The sequence below is a fragment of the Pinus tabuliformis genome, chromosome 1_1 (genome assembly GCF_031772625.1).
Source record: "Pinus tabuliformis cultivar Carrire ecotype Pingquan chromosome 1_1, CPIR1, whole genome shotgun sequence".
NCBI lineage: Eukaryota > Viridiplantae > Streptophyta > Pinopsida > Pinales > Pinaceae > Pinus > Pinus tabuliformis.
The window spans coordinates 989,920,821-989,928,608 of record NC_142297.1 but is presented as its reverse complement, the minus strand read 5'-3'; positions in this window follow the sequence as shown (position 1 = coordinate 989,928,608).

Here is a 7,788-nt window from a genome sequence, read left to right as displayed (position 1 = left end):
CCTCCCTTTTTTTCCCCTACGGATGTGATCATATTGAAGTCCCCCCCCCACAATCCATAGCTCATCTGGTTATATATTCCTCAGAGCCCGCAAGTTGTGCAGGAAGGCTCCTCTTTCACCTAAGAGGTGCGGACCATACACCCCAGACAACAGTGCCCTTTCGCTTGATCCTAGGATTCAAAATTTTCCTGTGAGGATTCGAGGTAAAATTACCCATTCTTCAAACTTCACTTATGTTGGGTTCTATAACATCACCATTCCACCTACGCTCCCATTTGTATCCTAGGCAATGACTTGGTATTCTGGCATGAAGTTTTAAATTATGTCTTTTAACTTTATTTCCTTGATTTTAGTCTCTCATATTATCATTATACATGGCTTGTCCTTTTTCAGTCTCTTTTTAAGGTACCTTTGTTTGCCTCTGCTATTGAGGCCTCTTATATTCTAGGTTGCGATGATCATTTTAACAGTTTTACCGGTTGTTGAAACACCTCCGACAATGGAACTACTCTTCCTGAGTTATCCAGTAACTCCCCTACCAATTATATGGATTCATTCATCATTTTCTTGCCTCTTTTTTCCCCCTTTTCCTTGTGTTCCAGTCTCCTCCCATTGATTTTCTTGAGCCCCCAATTGTTCAGGTTGGCTTATGATTGTAGAGTTTTTCTTATCTCTGTATCATTGGGAGGTTTCCTTGTCTAGTTTTTTCTGGTATTCCGAGATGAACCTCTCATCCAAGTGTTTCTGTTCCTGCAATAACCTCTTCATAACTTGTTCCTCTACACCGAGATCTTCTTTCTAGTTGACTATTTCCATTAGGGTTTCCACCATTTTCATATTTTCTTCTATTCGTAGATCATCACTTCCTTATCCTTTGGGTTTATTAATCCCAAGGGTTTACAGTATTAATCCCTTGGGTTTATAATATTAAACCCTTAGGTTCATTTATTTCTTACGTTTATAAAACCTAATTTTAGACTTAATATTAGAATTAAAACCTAATGTTAAACATAATAATGACATTAAAACCAAAATCTGATAATAAGTGTGATAATTAATGTGACAATCATTACCAAAATGATAGAGGGTATTGGAATTTATTCAATGTTGCATTATGGCATTAAATAAATTAAGGATTAATATTCTAGTTTATAATATTGGTCTTACGGTTTATGGTTTATTCTCGTTTATAATATTAATCCTAGGATTACTAATATTCCCTTTGGCTTATTATCCTTTTGGTTTATACATTAATCCATTTGGTTTATTAATTCCTTGGGTTTATATTATTAATATGAAGTGTCTTTACTATATATATATATATATATATATATATATATATATATATATATATATATATATATATATATATATATATATATATAACCCATAAGCATTTAAACTTTGAATCTCATGCTTTACATATTACTTCATAACAAGGTGATTTCCAATTAAAGTACACCCTGTGGGTCCAAGAGTCTTTAATATTAATCCTTGGATTTATAATATTAATTCATTGGGTTTATAACGAGTAAATAAGGGTTAATATTCTGGTTTATAATATTGAGTTTAGGGATTAGGGTTTATTCTGGTTTACAATATTGGGTTTAGGATTATAATATTAATCCTAGGGTTATGTAATATCTTGGGTTTATAATATAAATCCTATGGTTTAATATTATTCCCTTGGGTTTATTATCCCTTTGGCCTATAGAGTGACCCACCATTAAGCCTTGCAGTCCTCCTTGAAACATACAATGAACCCACCTGAGATTTAAGGAAGCAAGGAACCCCAATAGACTCGATTGTGTTTATTTGTCCCATGATTTTATAATATTATTAGTGGCTTGGTTTTATTAATTATTTTGTTTTATAATATCAATAATATATTGTGTTTATTAATCCCTTGCGCTTATAATATTAATCCTTAATATGTATAAGAATATATTATGTTTTTTAATCTTAGCGTTTATAAAATTAATCATAGATTTTATATATTAATATTAGGCTTTATAATACTAATCTTAGTGTTCATAATCCCTTGGGCTTATAACTTTAATCGCAGGGTTTATATTCCTAGGGTTTAATATTAATCATAGGGTTTATAATATTAATCGTAGTATTTAATATTAATCCATTGGGTTTATTAATCCCATGAGTTTATAATATAAATCATAGGGTTTAATGTTACTCCCTTATGTTATTATCTGTTGGTTTTATAATATTAATCCATTGGTTTTGTTAATCACATAGGTCTATAATATTAATCCCCTGTGTTTAAATTATTAATAATCTAATAGGTTTATTAATCCCTTGGGCTTATAATATCATCCCTTGGGTTTCTAATGTTAATCTCTTGTATTTATTAATCCCTTAGGTTTTTAATATTATTTTCTTGGGTTTATAATACTAATCATTTGGGTTTATTATTATCTTAGGTTTATAATATTAATCCATTGGGTTTTTAAAAATAATATTATATTATATTTTAGTCTAATATATAGTCTATATATTGTTAATATTATAGATATAATTCAACTATATATATAAAAGATATAAAATATATGAATATATAACAGTTATTTATAATAACATAATGGTTGAAGATAAACAACAACAACAACAACAACAAATAGCTATTATTATGTAATATGTTCACTATTATTATGTTATATGCTAACTATATTATAGTTTGAAATATAAATATTGATATATTACTCTAATATTATATAATAACATAATATTATATTAATATACAATATAATATACATAGTGATGTGGTTTCTATTATTTATGTAGTTATTAACAATCAGAAATAGTTAACCTTTAAAAACATACATCTAATGATTATTAATTTAAATAGTGAAATCCTCAATGGGTTCATAGTTATCTCGATAAACCACAGGTGCACGCCTGAAGATGAGTCATAGTTTACATTGGTCACTTGAGATTTCAAAGGTTAGTTGAGTAGCCATTAAGGTCAAATCAGGCCATTATGTTACGAGAGGTCTATACAATATCCAAAATAGGGATTATTCATAAAGAAAAATCCATAACTAGCACTTGAAGTAGAGTTCAAGGAAAGTAAAAAGGTTACAAGTTTTTTCTTTGTTCATTATTTTAATATATATATATATATATATATATATATATATATATATATATATATATATAGAGAGAGAGAGAGAGAGAGAGAGAGAGAGAGAGAGAGAGAGAGAGAGGGGGGTTGTTTAAACAAAATGGTGGAAGTTGAGAATTTTAGTATAGAAGGAAAAGTGTAAGGAATTTTTGGTAGAAGTTTATATATAATTTTAAATTCATGAATTTATGAATTAACATTTAGAAGAAAAAATAAAATTGTGCGGAGAGTATATTTGTAGAGAATAATGGCTATGTTGATGAATACGAAATTTGAGATTAAAAATGTTAATGTCAAAAATAACTTGTAAAATCGTAGATTTATTAGTACAACAAATGTTATATGATACATTAGATTGTATATGAAAGAAACCTACACATATGACCAATGAAGCGTGGGAAGACGTAGATGCTAGATACCTTAACACAATTTGGTCCACTTGTAGATGATGTATTGTGTATTATTATTAGAGAAGTAAGAACAATAGGCATATGGAGTAATATGGAGTAATATGGAAATGTTTTATATGATGAAGTGTTAAGTTATGGTATGTTCTATGCTTATAACATTTTACTTCTTTTTCTTATTATATTCCACCGATTAGCAATCACATGTACATAAAGTAAAGTGCAGATAGAACATTAAACGATCGACAGAAAACAAGCCAAGACAAGAGACACAAGATGTGGCGGCTAGCCAGGGACAAACCCCACAATGTGTGGGGAAACCCTTTGATCAAATCTTCTTTTATCTTCAATAATTCAGCAGAGAGAAATAGTACAATAAATCTGATTCATATCAACAGTAGCAAACCCTAGATCAGTAGCATTAGCATTAGTAGCTTAATTATCAAACTAGGGCAGACCATATCTCAGAAACCGACAGTCGGATTGACTTCATTCCACCACCAAAAGTTTCAGCTTCCAGAGGAGGTTCAGATGAACCTACAACACAGTTCAGATGAGGAGATCTTCTAGGCCATGCAAGTCAATCTTTAATTCTGCAGTTGCAGCTTCAGTTTCAGCAGTTTCCGGCTTCAAACTAGGGCAGTCGATATCTTGCAAACCGTTCGTAGGATTGACTTCATTCCACCACCAAAAGTTGCGGCTTCCAAAGGAGGTTCAGATGAACCTATAGCGCAGTTCTAAAGAGGAGATCTTCTAGGCCACGCAAGTCAATCTTTACTTCTGCAGTTGCAGCTTCAAATTCAACAGCTTCTGGCTTCACATGTGTGAGAGAGAGAGACCCATTTCAGCGCAGTAGAGAAGAGACTCATATCTGCGCAGTAGAGAGAGAGAGAGATGTGATGAGATGAGTGAGTCCAAATGAGGAAAAGTCCTCTTATATTTATACACAACGTTGGTGGGTGAATAGATGCGACTGTTGTGCTTCTGAGCCTACATGAGTTGTAGGTCGGCTTGATAATAATTCCATAATCAAAATAAATTCATATCTTCATGAATACTTATCGGAATTGGATGTTCTTTATATCAATCCTACACCTCTCGACGAGAGGAATCCAATAAAAATATTATTAGCCATGAATAAGATGACCCACATGAAGTTTTGCCCTGGTTGCCATTTTTAACACTCCCTCTCAACCATGGAGAACTTCATCTGCAATCTGTCTATCGGTCGTTACTATTCATCCATCAAATGCACTCCCTTGTATAGCCTGACCCTTGACCTGCTCTGCTCTATTTTGCCTATTCTGCTTTGTCTTGTTCTGCCCTGCACTGATATGTATTGTTTTGTTTTGTTCTGCTCTGCTCTTGCATTGTTCTGTTCTACTCTGCTTTTGTCCGAATTATGAAGAAGAAGAAATGATCGAGGATGTATCATACTGACTCAAAGTCATTCTCAGAGTATGTACCACTGGTCCCAGACCAGTCTCAACCAACCCAAAGTCAATGTCATAGTGAGTACAACTCCAGTGGTCCCATACCAATATCATCCTCCACTGACTCAAAGTCAGTCTCAGAGTATGTACCACTGATCCCAAACCTGTCTCAACCGACCTGAAGTCAGCGTCATAGTATGGTACAACTCCTACCACTGGTCCTTGACCAGTATCATTGATCCCAGATTAATGGAGGTAATCCTAGCGTAGGGAGTACGGTAGTTACAACGATGCATCCATCGGTACTACTATGGTCCCTAACTTCATTTCCCTGCTCATTGATTAGATGAGAGGTACTTCCCATGAGTCCCAGACTGCATGGGTAGGATGCCTCGACAGGAGAACTAATCAATCCTGTCCTCACAGGAGAACACATCAATCCTGCTATAATTGCCATGGAGAACACATCAATCTAGGCCTCACAGGAGAATACATCAATCCTGCTACAATCGCCATGGAGAACACATCAATCCAGGCTTCCATGGAGAACACATCAATCCAAGCCCCACAGGAGAACTAATCATCCTGCTACACAGGAGAGCGAATCATCCTATTCCACAAGACAGCGAATCATCTTGTTCCAGTGTGCACCACCAGGGGAGGGTGAGTCACCCTGTGGTCATATGTTGCTCCAGTAGGAACCGCAAGCCCTCAGAGCTCCCAGAGCTCAATGTATGCAACATGCAGGACCCTTGTACAAAGGTTTCTTGCCGACTCCAAGTCGTTTGGGAAAATCATAGATTAGATCTTTCCTCGAGGCTTTGACAAGGTGTATCAACCTGTACATCATCTTAATGTGATGGAGCTTCCTTGCTCATCGACTTACCATATCCCAGATGATGTCTATTTACTGGAGCAATTGAAGAATATGGGATTCCTCAATAATCGAATCCCACCTCTGGTTGTTACAGAGAATCATAGTAGTATCCAATGTAAATCCAAACAACTCACTGAAGAGCTTTCGCAACCAGACTGCCTCACACGAGGTTATGCTAGCAACAATATATCCTCCTTCCGCGGTGCTCAAAGCCACCGACTTTTGTTTCCTGCTCATCCAGGATATCGAAGCAGATCCCAAGGAGAAACAACACCCGGAAGTGCTCTTACGGTCCTCCACATTCCCTGCCCAGTCAACATCTGTGTATCCAAATAGTCTCACATCTCTGGCAATGTATCTTAACCCATAAGTGATAATGCGACGAAGATATCTCAGCAGATTCTTGGCACCAATCTAGTGTATGTGGTGGGGTTCAACCATATGTTGGCTCAACGTGTTGACTGCAAGGCATATATCTGGATGGGAGTTCACTAAGAACATTAATGCTCCGACGAGTTGCCGATACTCTGTAGCATTTCGTAAAACAGGTCCAGCAACACTACCGCTTAACTTCTTGAAGTCAAGCTCCATCGGAGTAGTTACAGGCTTGCAATCCACCATTCTGAATCTTTCCAATATCTTCACCACATATTTTCCTTGAGATAGGAAAATTTCTCCTGGCTTTTGCCACACTTCAAGTCCTAGGAAGTAGTGCATCAGTCCTAGGTCTTTCATTTCAAATTCAGAGGCCAGCTCCCTCTTACATTTGTGAATGAGAGGGTCTGCACCTGTTAGAAAGAGGTCATCCACATACAACACCAGTATGAGAGGCTTGTCATCTTCAACCTTAAAGTAAAGGTTAGGATCGGCTTCACTCCTAGCGAATCCCAGCTTCATCAAGTAGCTATCGATCCTCTCATACCATGCTCGGGGTGCTTGCTTCAGCCCATAGAGAACTTTCTTCAACCTGCATACATGAGATTTTTGATCATAAATCTCAAATCCTTCGGGATGCTCCATGTAGGCCTCTTCTTTGATCGAGCCATGCAAGAACGCAACCTTGACATCCATCTGATGTAGGTTCCATCCTTGTGAAGCGGCAAGGGCTATGATCGAGCGGATGGTCGTATATCTGGCAACAGGTGTAAATATCTCATCATAGTCTATACCTTCCTTTTGGGAGAAACCTTGAGCAACAAAACGAGCCTTATACTTTTCCGTGCTTCCATCTGCTGCATGCTTTATCTTGTAAAGCCATTTGGAAGTAACAACAGTCTTGTCCTGGGGTCTGGGAACTACTTCCCAAACATCATTCTTTATGATAGACTCATATTCTTCGGTCATAGCATCCTTCCATACTTGATGCTTGATGGCATCTAGGAATGATGAAGGCTCATTTTGTATGATTGTGCTCATGATGGTTAGGTATCCTTGATACCTATTAGGTTTCTTACTTTCACGAAAGGTTCCTCGAGGTGTAGCATGTCCTTCAGCATCATCAAGTAACCCCTTAAGACATGAAGGCCTCTTCCCAGAAGAGGAAGGCTCATATGGAGGAGGATCAATCGGATCCATGGGTTCTTCTACATCAGGCATTGATTCATCATCCTTTTCTTTCGGTTCCCTGGTGTCGGCTTCTTGAGAGATCCTCAAAGTCGGAAGATTGATCACCTTGCTGAGAGCCATATCTTCGTCAAAGGTGACATCATGACTAATTATGACTTCCCTTTGACCGGCTACATAGATTCTATAGCCTTTAGTATTTTCACCATAGCCCACGAAAATTCCCTTCTTTCCAGATGCTCCCAATTTATTTCTTTTCTCTTTCGGCACATGAAAGTATACAGGGCTTCCAAAAATTTTAAAATGAGAAACATCAGGTTTATTACCGGTGAATTTTTCTTCAGGAGTCTTGGAACCCAATGCTTGATG